This window comes from Dromaius novaehollandiae, chromosome 25, assembly GCF_036370855.1.
Source record: "Dromaius novaehollandiae isolate bDroNov1 chromosome 25, bDroNov1.hap1, whole genome shotgun sequence".
In the NCBI taxonomy this organism is placed as follows: Eukaryota; Metazoa; Chordata; class Aves; order Casuariiformes; family Dromaiidae; genus Dromaius; species Dromaius novaehollandiae.
The window spans coordinates 7094913-7110464 of NC_088122.1; positions in this window are offsets into that span (position 1 = coordinate 7094913).

Consider the following 15552-nt stretch of genomic DNA (forward strand, 5'->3'; position numbering starts at 1 on the left):
GACTATTGCAGAAAACTATATACCTTACACATTTTATCTCACATAGTAATGATGACTTGAAAAATGATATTCTTCACCACTGATGACAATATTGGTCTTGCATTGTTGCTTATTTTCAACGGCATCTGTGGATTGTTTTTAGGTTAGTCAGCTCTCATAGGTTTTTACTTGGCTTTTCCAGAAAAACCGTCAATATGAAGTCTCATGTTTTTAATGGAGCTATTTCCCTTACCAAACACTTTGGAGCACAGGAAGAACTTTTTCATTTCTTCCAAATATTTTGCTTTCTTTGCCTTTTATGTGTTATATTGATCCCATCAACTTTGAATTTTTCTCCACCCACAGCAAAGAAACTGCCACCTTTGCTATTTTCCACTGTCAGGAAGCTTTTGAATGTCGTAAAATTAGATTTTGAAGCAATTCAAGATGTAGTGACTACATAAGCTTTCTCAAGCCTTCCTCTTTGCAGAGATTGGACAAGAAGCAGACTCTTCTTGTGTCTCCTGTTTCAGAAATGCCCTAGGATAAAGCCCTAGACAGAATATTTCCCTGAGACTAAAAGGTAATCAGATAGGATAGTCTGGAGAATATACTGAGATCAGGATGCGATATGTAGATTTCTGTGTGAGGTGGCCTAGCTATCCCATAGATAATGGGATTGCACATACAGAGTGTTTCCTACTTCTTCTTACTTTACCCCTAAGTGTACAAAGTTGGTTGAATGACCCTTGTGAAAATCCTTTGGGGGGGAAGAAGGTTTTGTATTCACTGCCTTCATGATCTTGTAAACCTTGCTCATATTCTCCCAAGCTTTCCGCTTTTCAAGAGTTCCAAATTCTTCAATATGTTTTGAAAGGCAGCTGCTCTATTCCCTAGGCTGTTTTAGCTCTATACCTTCTTTAACTCCACTGTGCCTTCCCTGAGATTCGGAGGCTAGAATTACACATGTGACTGAAGATGTGGATGCACTGGTTTTTTTATATATGTGTATGTGTGTGTGTATACACATTATATATGTGTATACATATATACATACATATATGTATGTATATATTTGTGCACACACACGTGCACACACACACATATATATAATCAGAAGTTCAAGAAAGCTTCCAAAATGAGGCTGGTGTGGTTTATCTTATATGGCTTATGGTATAGAAGATGCTCAGAAAATAGGGGCCAGAGAGTGATCTGAAGTTTTGCGTCCAGTGGTATTGTTAAGAGAAAGTGATATAACGCTTCAGATAATGCAGTCAAAAACATTTCACATACATTAATTTCAATATAAGCATAAAATTGGAGGATATGGCACATCAGTTCTTTTCCAGCTTAATATATATATATAACCTCAAGAAAGAGCAAATATAGAAACTAATACCAGCCACTTTTTGGCAAAACTGCTTTTATTCATTTCTGTTCAAAATGGATACAGGGGCTTTTTATAAGGCAATCATTTGTTTAATTGTTGTGTCTTTATCACTTCCATATTTTTGGCAGAGAAAATCAACATAAAGTTGAATTTGCACCATCTCCAACACCTTTTCAGTATAATGTTGGGAGATTATTGTACTGTAAAGTAAATGATCGTTTCAATTATGAATTAGCTGGTAAAGGTTTTGAGCTGGTGTCTATGTCAGGTTTAATTAAAGTACTTTGGAGTGAAGTGTAATTAAATAAGTTTTCTAAAAAAATTATGTTTGAGAAAGAGAACCATATGCAAGTCATATAAGCACTTTATGGATTGTCTAACTAATTGAATTAATTGAATTTACCTGAATAATTAATTTTTTTCCAATTGTTTTATGTTTAGTTTCATAGCCAGGCAAAAACATTTATATTATAAATACTGTATTTTATATATATTATACATCTTTAATTATTGTAATTTGTTTATATTTACTATATTTTAGTTTTTACTATCTTTTATTCTTTGAGTTCTTTTATCTTTTTAGGGTTTTTTTTTCTGTACCTTACAAGAAATTAAGTTGAGTTTATGTAGGCCATGATTTTAAGTTTCTGGCTATTTCCCCCTTTTCTCCTCAAAAGAACTTATCAAGGGAAGGCTTTAATGGTTCAGTGTGCATCTGTGTTTATTAACTTCAGGACCTGAAGCTTTTTTCCTCTTGTAGAAATAAATACTATAGGCTCAGTAGACAGCATTTGCTAATGGAAGCACAGCACTTTCAGTATATTTATACCTCTATATACGATCTCCTTCCATAATCTTTCAGCCTCCTATTTCTTTACACATTTCTCTATCTGCATCCCTGTCATTTGAATATGAATATTCATATGTCATAAACAGAGAGTATTTAAAATGTCTTTATGTGAGCACAAATATATATACCTATGGCTAAACAGGGAAAGAAAATTTTATCCTTCTTTTCACATATTGAAGTGATAGTCTGTTAAGTAGCTGTAGTAATTGTAGAAGTTATTACACATTTAATATATTTATAACCTAAATATTTGATAATCAATCTGACCAAAGTACTTGTCAAATTACTCTCATCTTTCATCTTGTTAAATAATAATATGAATTATCTTTCAAGTTGGCCAAGATTTTTACACCTGAAATGTCTTTTAATATTATATTGGATATTTTATCAGACAGAAGTGATACAGAAATTTCTTATGTTCAAGTTATGCAACATGTCTTTTTATTTCATAGTTCTTTTCTGTAGCTTTTCAATAGAGAGAAAGTTTGTTAATGGAGATTTTAACTTGTAAATTAACAATTATCAGTAATATAATAATATGATAACATGATAGTATCATAATATATTCATATCAGTGAATGAATATGGACTTTACCAGAAAAAAAAGATGGGAGTTCACATTTGAAATATTTGAATTACTGCGAAATGAAATTTCAAATGAGAATTAAATTCAAAAAGGCAAAATAAGTCTGTTACCATCTCTGAACAAGGTAAAACTCTGATGCTATAGGAAATTTCTCCTCTCTAAGAAATTTTCTTAGATGATTTCTGTTCTTTGATTTCTCTGGACAACTCTTTGCCACAGTTTCTCAGAAGTTTCTACTCCAAATCTTTTTGCATAAAAATTATTGTGGCAATCTGTAAATATCAGTCATGATACCACTCTGAGAACAGTAGATATCCAGAAAATTAAAGATCTTTTTCTTTGCATAGATGATGGCTTTGACTTTGTTGACACAGAAAAGGAGTAACTCCAATACACAAGCAAATAGGTCCCGTTTGCCCTGTTTTCTGGAGGCAGAGGAGGTAGTTTGTGTCAGCTCTTCTGCTGACATTCATTTAGCATATGATTATAGGCATTGCTTCCAATATTGCCCCAAATCCTTAAATGATAAAGGAGAAAATAAGCATGGTTTACAAGTAAGGAAGCCAGATTTGTGGTGATGCTGTCTCTCCTACTCCTTACTCCTACTCCTTACTCCGCTCCACCTGCTCTTCCACTGTCTGCCACTTCTTCCTGCTCTGCCCAAAGGCTTCTGGAAATCAGTGTCCAGTTAAACACAAATTTGAAGAAGGTAGAGGTCTGAAAGAGGGTTAAGTTCTCATCGGGCAAGTGAGGATTGTTGACTGCCAAAGGAGGGAGAATCAAGTTAATTGCTGCTAGAAAGGCAGGAAGAGCTTGAGAATTTTTTTCATGTTGCTTGAGAACACCTGGCAGAACAACCCACACGCATTTTTCCAAACCATCTCTTATCCTGAGTGAAATGGCAGAAGATGATGAAGTTAAGGAGAGAAATAATGAGGTATTGAAGAAGGATCTGGGATTACAATAAGAAGGTAATGAACATGTAAGGTAATGAAAAAGGAGCAGACTTTGGCCTCTTGAGGCGTGTGCTTGAAAGAATCCCATGCATTATGGCTCTGGAGAGAAGAGGGGTCCAGGAGAAATGGTTGATTTTCAAGAATCACCTCCTCCAAGCTCAAGAAGTGTCCACTCTCACATTCAGGGGGTCAAGCAAAGGCAGCAGGATGCCTGCATGGACAAACAAAGAGCTCCTGACAAAATTTAAACAAAAAAAGGAAGCATACTGGAGGAGGTGGAAGCTGGGATGAGTGACCTGGGAGGAATTTGGAGACACTGTCCAAGCATGCAGGGATGGGGTTAGAAAGCCAAAGTCCATCTGGAGTTCAATCTGTCGAGGGACATGAAGGGCAGCAAGAAGGGCTTCTACAGGTCTATCAGCAGCAGAAGGAAGGTTAGGGAAAATGTGGGCCCGCTGCTGAATGAGGCAAGGGACCTGGTGACAAAGGACACAGAAAAGCCCAAGTGCTCAATGCTGCCTTCACCTCAGTCTTTAGTGGTGAGATTGGCCTTCAAGAATCCCAGCTCCCTGAGAGCTGTGGGCAAGTCTGGAGCAAGGAAGACTTACCCTCAGTGGAGGAGGACCAGGTTGGGGAACACTTAAACAAACTGGACATATAGGAGGCACCTGTGAGTGGTGAGGGAGCTGGCTGATGTCATTGCGAGGCCACTCTACATTATTTTTGAGGCCATGGCTTGGGGAGTGGGATCTTATCAATGTGTATAAATGTCTGATGGGAGGGAGTAAAGAAAATGGAGCCAGCTCCCTCTCAGTGGCATCCAGTGACAGGACAGGAGGCAACAGGCACAGATTGAAACACAATAAATTCCATCTAAACATAAGAAAAATCTTTTTTACTGTGAGGATGGTCGAGCACTGGAACAGGTTGCCTGGAGAGGTTGAGGAGTCTCCATCCTCGCAGATACTCAAAACCAGACTGGACATGGTCCTGGGCAACTTGCTGTAGGTATGCCTGCTGTGAGTAGGGGGTTTGGACTAGATGCTCTCCAGAGGTGACTCCTGTAATTCTGTGACTGTCGCACTGGAGCATAAGTAGAGGAAAGGGTAACAGTCCTTAAAGAACAACACTTTACTGGTATTCTGTCTAGTTTTTCTTTCTCTTTTTTCTTAACAAAGCCAAAAACAACTTCTGATCTCATTCTACATTGTCTTTTTGTCATGCCTGCTTTTACTGTTGTTGTTTGTTTTCCACATCCTTTTAAATTGCACTAGCCCAAGTCTGAGCTATGTCTGAGCAATTTGCCACTCAGAAAAGAGGGCAAAAATAGCTGTTTGTTAGCCTTTGGATACTACCTCCTGCAGTTCTCCAAAGGCTTTCCAAGATTTAAGGAAGATTGCTGAAGTACAAAGAGAACTGAAGCTATTTAGCAGAACTTTATGGGTCAGGTATTCTTTCTTCTCCATGTGAGAGGTGGTTAGTGCTAATTTTTTTTGTCTCAGATGAAAAATGGCAATACATGATGTGATACAGTTAAAAATGTCTCAATCTTGCATAGTAAATTTAGCCCATAGTGCCTTTATGTTTTATTTTCTTGTCAGTTAGGCTTTCATTTTCAAATATGACATCTAAAATTTCCTAAGGGGTATTGACTTTAATGTCACCAGAGCATTACAGCATTGTGATTGGCAATAACTGGCAGAAATAAAAGATACATTTTTCCCCCCAAAAAGTATAAATTTTATTGCAGAACGAAATGATGTAAATTTGTCTGTTGTCCATTGAAGTCTAGTAGGTATAAAAACATTTTTTTGATCCATTAAATTACATTTTGTACTCTGTTGTACTCCATTACTCAGTTGTTTTCTCTTGATTCCTTTTTAGCATTCTCAGTGGTTTCAGGCTCTCAGTCCTGTTATCTCCACTGTGAGAACCACAATAAGAATAAAATAAAATTGATCAAAAATAACTTTATTTTTTGTTTTTTATAGTTTCATATCAATTCAGTAGTATGTCCCCAAGCAAAAGAGAAATGTAAAACAATTTTTGTAGAACAAAGAGCTTTAGTCTTTCTATTTGCTAGCAGTGAATCTGTCAGTTGCCCAGATCTAATTTAATGGGATTACTTTTATACACTTTTTATATATTTTTTTTTTATTATAGAAAAAATCAATTAAGAAATTTTAATGATGTTGCTCTATAGGCCTTGCTAAAGTTTGAACAAAATCCTTGTTCTCTTGAGGTCAAGTGGGGTTTTGTTTTTCATGTCTTTGACTTTACTGTAATTTTCTAAATGTTTTAGGTTGAGTGTGGACGTGAAATATTTTGCTGTTTGTAGTATGCATGAATAAGAATCAGTGATAAAATGCCTCTGTCCTATATAAGATCATACATGCAAGTCAATTAGCAAGCAAGAGAGGCATGGTACACTTTAGAAGGTCTATGTTATCTCCAAGACTAGCCTTTGAAAAGTATGTATATAAGATCAGATGTTTTAAAGTGCTACAATATATAAAAAATAAATAATTGAAGTAATACTTAAAGTAATTTGTGATATTTTATTAATTAGAAATTTAAATATTGATGATTGGGAAATACCTTAAATATCCATGAATGAAGCATGGAGTATATTTGCTTTATTTCAGTTCTAGCTTCTATAAATATGAATTCAAACTTTTTCTCTATTTTTCTTATTTTAAGTTCATAATAAAGGCTAATAAATTATACTTGTTTATAAATCTCTAGTAAATAGTTCTCAACTATTCCATAAAATCTTTAATGCTTTTTAAAATTAGTGTTGCTTACTGTTATGCCTAATCTTTGCCTCTATATAATATTCCATTAACATTTCATTATCAAAAAATTGTGTCAAAAATGAAACTTCTGTCTATTAACAGATGTTCTTTCTTTATGTTAAATAGTGATTTCTTAAGAATGTTGTATTGTGATTGCATTTCCATCAGAAAAGCTGATGAAAGTAGGAATATATTTTCCTATATTTTCCCTCTGAAATCAATTCTCACTACTCATATGAGAAAATAATGCTGAAACTGAAGAACTCAGCAAACAAGTTTTGGTAGGATAAATACTTAAGCTAATCCATTGAAGTCCATAGTCTTATGCTGTTCTGCCCAGCTGACTCCTGTCCTCTCAGGCAGATAGTGGAATTGGTGAGATATTTCTGTGCACTAGAGGCAGAACAATTCTCTACTGGGGCTTATAAACCCTTTTTTTAATGGAAGTTGACAATAATTACAAAAACATTTACATTCTAATAGGTAGGAACATAGAACAGAAAAAAACTTCCTGATTACTGAGTCCTCTTCTATTGCTGCTACTTATGTTATATAAACTTCTAAATAAACATATCAAACTATTTTAAAAGCATTTTTTTATTTCCCCCAGTGATTCCCCCCCAAAAAACCCTGCTATTAAATTTCACTTCTCTGATTATCATATTTTATAATACAGTTATGCTATTTTGTATAATCTGTTTGTTCCGCTGAGATTGCTGCCTTCAACTTGACTAGCTTTCCAACTTCTTGGATGTTCCCTCAACCTGAGAAGTGTTTGACAGCAATCATATTCTCTTCCTCTCCCTTGTCGTGCTGTGCTGAACAAATTGTTTTTTTTAGCCTCTAAAAATATTCTCTTTCCTTATAACTTCATATCTTTAATTTACTCTTCTAGAACACAAATGACTGGAACTGTATGTAGTATTTCAGTTTGAAATTCCCTTGGTGTGCTCCATATCACTGATGCAACTCTACCTCTATGGAAAATAACTAACTTGTCATTTGCCTATCCTCTGGTTGTGTTATGCTGATGGCTCAGAGCTACTCTGTGCAGCATTCCTTCTTTTCCGGCTAAGAAAACCTGATTTATAATGTTTCTAGTCTTGGCATTTGTAGTCTTGAATATATTAACAATTTTTAACTATTTTCTTAAGGAAATGTAGTCATTGCTGTTTGTATTTGAAGCCTTTCTTGTACTGGCAGTATCTCCCACCTTTGTGCTGTATCAGTTCTTACTTAAAGATATTATTATATCTTTATATGAATACTCCCACATTTATAAATGATAAATTCAGTGTTAGATAGGTTTGGCCAAAAAACTCTCCTTTGGGGAATTCTACAAGTAACCTTCCTCTAGTTTGATACCTTCTCTATGCAGTGCAGTATGTCATTATATTCTCTGTTTGCTTGTCTCCTACTTTATATATATATATACATATATATATATGTATATATAGTTTTACTGATGTCTAGGCAGACTGGATATGCCAAATACTTCTCACCTAGAATGATATGGTAGATATCAAGTTAGCTTGGTATAAGGTACTTTTGCTATAATGTATTTTATCATATTTTCTGTTTACCCTGGCCTTTAATTAGTGCCTTTAAAAATTGTCCTGAACCTATGCATTGTCAGTGGGGCCAGAATAAGGTGCCATCCTTGCCTAGATCATTTCCTCTGTACTTCCCAGTTGTAATATAGTCACTTTGTTTATGATGAAATTTTTCTTTCCAAATCTTTATAAAGGAAATAAACTTATCTGGTCACCTGCAAAATCTAAGCTCTAGCTGGACAAGGAAAAAGAGTGCAAAAGATTATTGATAGGATTACATCATTGTAACCTATGTGTTAGTCATAATTGCATTTATCATAACTAAAAAAATCCCATAATAATGCAAGCTAGCACATCCAAAATAGTGTTCATTAGGAGTTTTCTAGCCTTGGATAAGTATAGATGAAGACAGCTATGAGAGTCAGATATTCTAGATAGATTTCTTGACATGGTATTTAGATTACATTACATTATCCTGACTCAGAAAATGTAGTTGAAAAACTCATCCCTTTTGCTTATTGACACTGCCGTATACATGTATGTTGTATCTATACTTGGGTTAGAAATGATCTGAAATTAATTCCCTCCTTTCCCCCACCGAGGGTGGTATCTCCACCACCCTGGAGAAGAGGATTCTCAAGAATTATTCCCTCAATAAATTAAAGGGATACATAAAGGTTCATGATACAATTTACAAAGCAAGACTCTGCTCCCCTAAACAGAAATAGAAACCCTGTACATCAGAATTGCCCTACTATTCTATCAGCTACCCAGTTCTTCATCTATAGAGCTCATAGGCTCATTGGAATAAATGACAGAAAGGTGAAGCACGTGAATGCAGAGAACTCCATCAACTTTATAGGAAATAAGCTTTTCCTTACAGGAGTACACAAAAGGAAGCATTGGAATAAAAGCAATCAAATTTATCCATAAAGTGTATTTTACTTGTTGTTCTTATTGGCTCTGGGTGTCTTAACAGATGAATCGGTACTGTGAGAGTAAGTGGACAGAACTGAAAAAGCTGTTGCAGTGATTTTTTTTGTTGTTGTTGTTGCGTATGTCTTGCTAGCTCAGCAGGTTGCAGTATAGAACTAAGATGTGTTTTGTTTACCTTCTGATCAATAGCTGATTCTTTTTTTCTCCTTCCTTCATAATATTGTTATCAAACACAAAGTCTAGGAGAAAACTTGCATATTGGTCTCCATGAGGGAATGCAGTGTTAAGAAGAAAAATAAATAAAATTGAAAGGTGACACATAAGTTAAAATCCAAGCTCTCCAAGCCACTTGCTTTGTGAACACAGGGCAATGATTTTCTTTGTTAGGAAGCTACATTTAGCAGATGGGTATAGATGTATGCTCCTATTATCTGCAGTCTGTGCCAGCAAGAGACAGACTATCTTCAGTATGGAAGCAGTCACTTCATTAGCAAAGAATAGTTTCCAGTTTGCTGAAAGGTTGTGTGAGTACAGCACTTTAGTAAAGTAGGCAAATGTCACCTGAACTGGAGTTGGCTGCTGTCTAGCCAGCTTGGAAAATGAGCAGAAAAATTAACACTTGCACTTGTAAAAATATCCTAATTGTCTTATGTGTAATTAGAGGAAACACTATGCCTGGAACAGAAAACACCTCATAAATTATGACGATGTTCTGCTAATAAAGACCATTTCTTTTATCACTAGCAATAGAATAGTCATTTATGTTGCTTCAGAAAGAAGCACAAGCAATGACTACTTAATACGAAATACCAACTTCCTTTAACAGAAGTTTGATTTCCATTCGCAAGTATAAAAATATACCTGATACTCTGCCTAACTGCTAGCCATTAAAGTTCTTGTGCTATAGATGTGTTATTAGTAGTGTGTCATGTATTGATTTACCCTCCAAATTCTGCCTAGTAACATAATGGATGATGCATAATGGAAATTTTTAGTGGTGAAATGATGGCAGATGCACATTCTTGTACTCAAAGATTATGCTGTAGATTTTTATGATAATGTGAGTGAAAACTGAGTTTGATAACTTGCATAAGACACTCCTTCAGATGGAGTAGAAATGTTAAGTGAGGAAAGTGGAAATAGGTAAGAGTATTTAGAAATAGAATAACTCAGGATATTTTGTATTCAAAGTACTGTAAATTAAAAAGCAAAGGTCATAAGCAGATTCAGGAAGTAGGTTGTAGTCATACATTTCTATTTCTTACTGGTCATTTGTAATTCAGCTTCACTGAGAAGTATTGAATAAAATCATTTTGAGCATTGAAATACCTAAGGCCTCTTAAGCGAAGAATTTAGTGAAGAATTATTCTTCCTTCAATGTATATTTGTGTACAGGTCTATCCATATGGTGTTTTAAGAGTACATAGGCTTTGATTCTGTACTGATTTTGGGATTGTAAAAGTGGGTTCTCCTCTTTTTAAGTATAATTTGCATATTCAGAGGTATGTGTGTTTTGATATAGATTTGTATTGAGTTATAGCCACAGGTGTTTGTATATAGCACAAATTTATATGTATAATTGCTAGACAAGAGTTAAATGCTAAATCAGTGTGTATACTATGTTGTACCTTTTGTCTACTTACATTACTGTGTTGGTATACTTAGGCTGAAAGCTTTTAGGGTAGAGTGCATGTACTTTTAAAATAAATTATTTACAGTACACCATTCCTGCTTCAAGTGTGTATCTAGTGAGGAAATGTTTCATGTCTGATAGTATGTAATCATGAGGATTGCTTCCAATCCTTCATTATGCTGAAAAACTATTTCCATGAGTTTTATAAAACTCATGGATTTTTTTGTTTGTATCAATTATATACTTACGCAGCACTATTCAGAGATAAATAATCAACATTAGAAATGTTTCTGACACTGAGTAATGTAATTTTAAAAATAGGGAAAGACAACTGTTGCCTTTTTGTCCTTCTCCCACATAAAAAAAGAACAAAATCTTCATTTTTAAGTCTCAAAAGGTTTAAAGATGAATTCAAGATAAAATTCATTTAAACAACTGATCACTAACAACACAGGAAAATAATCTATTGAAAAACAGTTCTCAGTGTTGTGAGAACTTCTTCTGTTTCATTTGAAGATGATGGTACCTCTGGCACTGAAAATCCCTCAGATCTGTGTGTTTTATTTGCCTCGCTACTGGTTGAACCTGCAAACGGGAGAGCCCTGCTGCACCCATCGGTCTGGGACGGAGAGACCCCCGCCCCAGGTCCCGGGCACACCAGGCTGGGCTCCAGCGCCTGGGCAGGAGGGATTCCCCAGTCCCAGAGCCCACTGGAGGTGGCGACTGCTGTGACTCCCTTATTGATTTCAACTTCTAAAGCAAGTGACCAGGGCAGAGGAAAGGCAGGGCATGGTCTGCTGCCTGAACTGCGGGCTTCTGCTGGTGGAAGGAAACTAGCTTCTTAGCCGATTGTCGACTGGGATGTTCTTGGCTGTGCTGTGCCTGATATTGGTAAAGTGAAGAACCTAATTTATAAAACTTGTTTAGCATACCTCACAGTGAAGATTTTCATGCGTTCATTGGCACTTTGTTTCTTGTGTCTGCCTCAAAAGCTGTAGAAAACTGCCTGAGTCTTTAGTATTAATGGAAACTACAGGAAAACATATATTGTGTGAAGTTACATGATTTTATGATTTATATATTTGGAAGTAAAAGTATAAGCTGCATACAATTTGAGTATTTAAAATTCATGCTCTTACCTGTTTTGCTGTAGTTGAACAGTTGTCATGGTTCCTATTGTACTGTCTGCATTAGAGGCAAACTTCATAAACAGAGACATTAAATGGAACTGGGCTTCTTAAATGTCCTGCTAAATTCATAGTACACTCAACTGTGTTTTGAAGTGATCTGTATTTTCCAGAGATTGGATTACCTTGCTTTACATTGGTCTTGCTCATTTTCTTTCAAAGGGGATATGAATGGGGATACAGAATCAACATAGTTCCGCTTTGCAAGGATGGGTAAACTGTGGCAATATGTAACACATCAGCTTCAGGGAGAGGGTCAAACCTTGGAAAAGGAACAGTTTATATGCCCTGTTGTTGTATTTACATCTTGTGTAGATATGAATATGTGGAGGTATCTACATCCAATCAGCTTCACATGGAGAAAGGCATGCCTTTATTCCCAGAAACTCCTAAACCAGTGCATACCTCAGGACTAGGCTGTGACTTGAGTTAAAATTAGCCCTTTAGTGAAACGGACACATTCAGTTTGTGATCAGAGAGCAGAATCTTTCAGTATAGTTTCCCAGTGTTGTAGAGGACCGGTCCTCTACATGCGGTTTTGTCTTGACATTGCTGCTGCTGCTGCAAAGCCGCTGCTGCCAAGGTGTGTCGGGCAATGCCGCGCTGGCGCCCCCGGTGTTACAAGGCAACCCTGAGAAGCTCAGAAAGAATGTTTGAAGTAGGTAGATTTGGATAATTTCTATCTTAGATAGAATTTGCTTAGCATGAGTAGCCGCACACTTGCTTAGCATAAGTAGCTAAATTTGCTGAAGCCTTAGGCCGCGCTCCTAGTTCGTTAAGAAAAGGCCTCAGAGCTGGTGCAGGCTGGAAAGATAAGGGAGTTACAAGCAGTCTGCATTCCTGTGCCCCACTCTCCAGAAGGGAGGATGCCAAGGCTGAGAAATAAGGCCTGTTTGGGTGCCAGGACCTTGGGAAGCAAAGCCTCCTCTCACTGTTGAAACAGTGTTAATTAAGGGGTCTGGATTATGTCCTCTTCGTCAGGACCTTGGGAGATAACGTCTACTGACCTAGCTGGGGCAGTGTTAATTGATCAGGACCTTGAGAAGCAGGGGTGGGACCCAGGGAATGAAGAAATCACTAACCAATCAGTGTACAAGGGAAAGTCGCAAATCTGGCAATTTGTTTGTATAAATGCTACCTGAAAAGTTGGGGGGGTGTGCTTGATTTGTGGGAGACCACCAAGCACCCAGGCTTGCGCAACTCTGAAATAAATAAATAAATGTCTCTCCTGAGTGTGTAATTATTGGCTCATTGCACACCGGGCAACGAATCCGCTTTTCGGACAACAGTTTTCTGGCGACCCAGGTGGGACCCTCGCTGTAAAGCCTTGCCCGGATCGTCTTGCCAGTTCCGGCAGGGAGACACTGCTCATCGGACTCCAGCGCGCACCGACCGTTTTGTTCGGGGACTCCGTGAGCACCCTCCCTGGTCGGAACAGGTAAGCGACTCAAAGGTGCAACGCAGTAATTATTAAGAGACATTGCATAAAGGGTATGATACAAGGGTAATTGGTTGTGGTAACCAAAGGTAAGCTTTGTACACGTTTGGACAGTGACGACTGGAGTGTACGAAAGCGTAATTGGTAAGAACGTTCTTTTAAGGGTGGTAATATGGGAACAGGACAATCTGTGGGGGTATCCTCCTGTTCTCCTTTAGGATGCATCCTGAAACATTGGAGAAAGTTTGGTGGGAATCCTTTAACAAGGAGAAAATTAAAGGAATACTGTACTCAGTGGTGGCCAATGTATAAACTGGAGGATGAGGAAAAATGGCCAGAAATGGGAACGCTAAACTATAATACAATCTTGCAACTTATGTTGTTTTGCAGAAGACAGAACAAATGGGATGAGGTCCCATATGTAGATTTGTTCTTCTCTCTGAGAAATGATCATGAAACTAGAAAAAAATGTAAGCTGTTGATTTCTGATTCAAATGTGTTAATGATGATGGGAAACAAAGAGAAAATGCCTCGGTGTTGCTCTGCTTGTAGCATTGGGAAAAGATGTTTAAAAGCGGGTGATGAGGAAGAGGATGTACAATTATTGGTCTCTCCTGAAAGAGATCAAGATAGTGTTAATAGCAGAAATAAGGGAAGTGAGGCATGTAGCCCGATTGCAGGCAGAACTCGGGCCACTCGGGCTCAACAAAATCCCGTGATTCAGGCCCCGCTGCGTCAAGCAGTCGGACCAGACGGGATGCCTGTGTATGTGAAGGTCCCTTTTTCAACCACAGATTTAATGAATTGGAAGGAGTCTGCCGGGTCGTACCGAGAAAATCCAGAAAAGATGTATCAATCCTTTAAAATGATAATTGAAAATCATAATCCAGATTGGCAGGATTTACAGGTGCTTTTAAATACTTTGCTTTCACCTGAGGAGAAAAGAATGGTATTAGATAAAGCTCAAGAGGAAAATGAAAGGCAAAATGCCAGAGACGGACCAGACCGTTTTATGCCGACCCGGGAACCGGGTTGGGATCAAAACACAGGGGCAGGCAGGTTAATGACTAAACAGTACCAACAGTTAATACTATATGGGGTAAAGCATGGAGTGCCTAGGCCCACAAATATTGCAAAACTATATCAAGTCGCACAGGGTAAGACTGAGGATCCCTCTGCATTTTACGAGCGGTTATGTGAAACTGCCCGAAAATGGACAGACTTGGATCCCGAGGACGAAGCAAATAAAATAACTTTTACTACGTTATTTGTAGGACAATCAGCACCAGATATAAGGAGAAAGCTTCAGAAAGTAGATGGTATGTCGGGGATGTCGATATCGCAATTAATAGAAATTGCATATAAGGTGTACAATAATAGGGAAGAAGTGGAGAGAAAGGAAAAACAAAAGGAGAAACTGAAAGATAAGAGGCAAAATGCTGCAATCTTGGCAGCTGCATTTGCCCAAGCACAAACTCCCTCTCAGGGAGGGAGTTTTCCGAAAGGACAAGGACGTAGAAGAGGGTATAGAGTAAGAGGGAATTTGGGAGATGGAATTCCGCTAAGGAGAGATCAGTGTGCAATTTGCAGGGGGAAGGGGCACTGGAAAAATGAGTGCCCAAAGAGACAAACAGATCATTGGAAACCTCAGTCTGCATCTGTTCCAGAGGCAGATTTGCTCATGATTGGTACAGAGGATTCAGACTGACGGGGACCGGGGGTTGAGGAATTGGATTCCCCAGCCGAACCCCTGGTTTCAGTAAAGCTGGGGAACGAAACAGTTAAATTTTTAGTAGACACTGGAGCAACATACTCAGTACTAAATAGCTGTAAGGGACCAATGAGTAAATTCTCTATGCCAGTAATTGGGGCCACGGGAAAGCGAGAGGTTAAACCTTTCTGTCAACCAATTAAATGTGAAATAGGAAATAAAGTGTTAACACATGAATTCTTGTACATGCCAGAATGCCCATTACCCCTAATGGGGAGGGATTTACTGAATAAACTGGGGGCACAGATAACCTTTGATCAAAACAAAGTTAAGGTGCACATTCCACAAAGTAACGCCTGGAAGGCACAAGCATATATGTTGCAGAAAGCACTGGATTCCGAACAGGTGGGGGATGGACCAAGTGAAATTCCCTCTGAAGTAATGGACGCAGTAATCCCTTTTGTGTGGGCAACGGAGAAACCTGGAAGAGCCAGATGTGCAGAGCCGGTAAGGGTGGAATTAAAACAAGGAGCTAAAC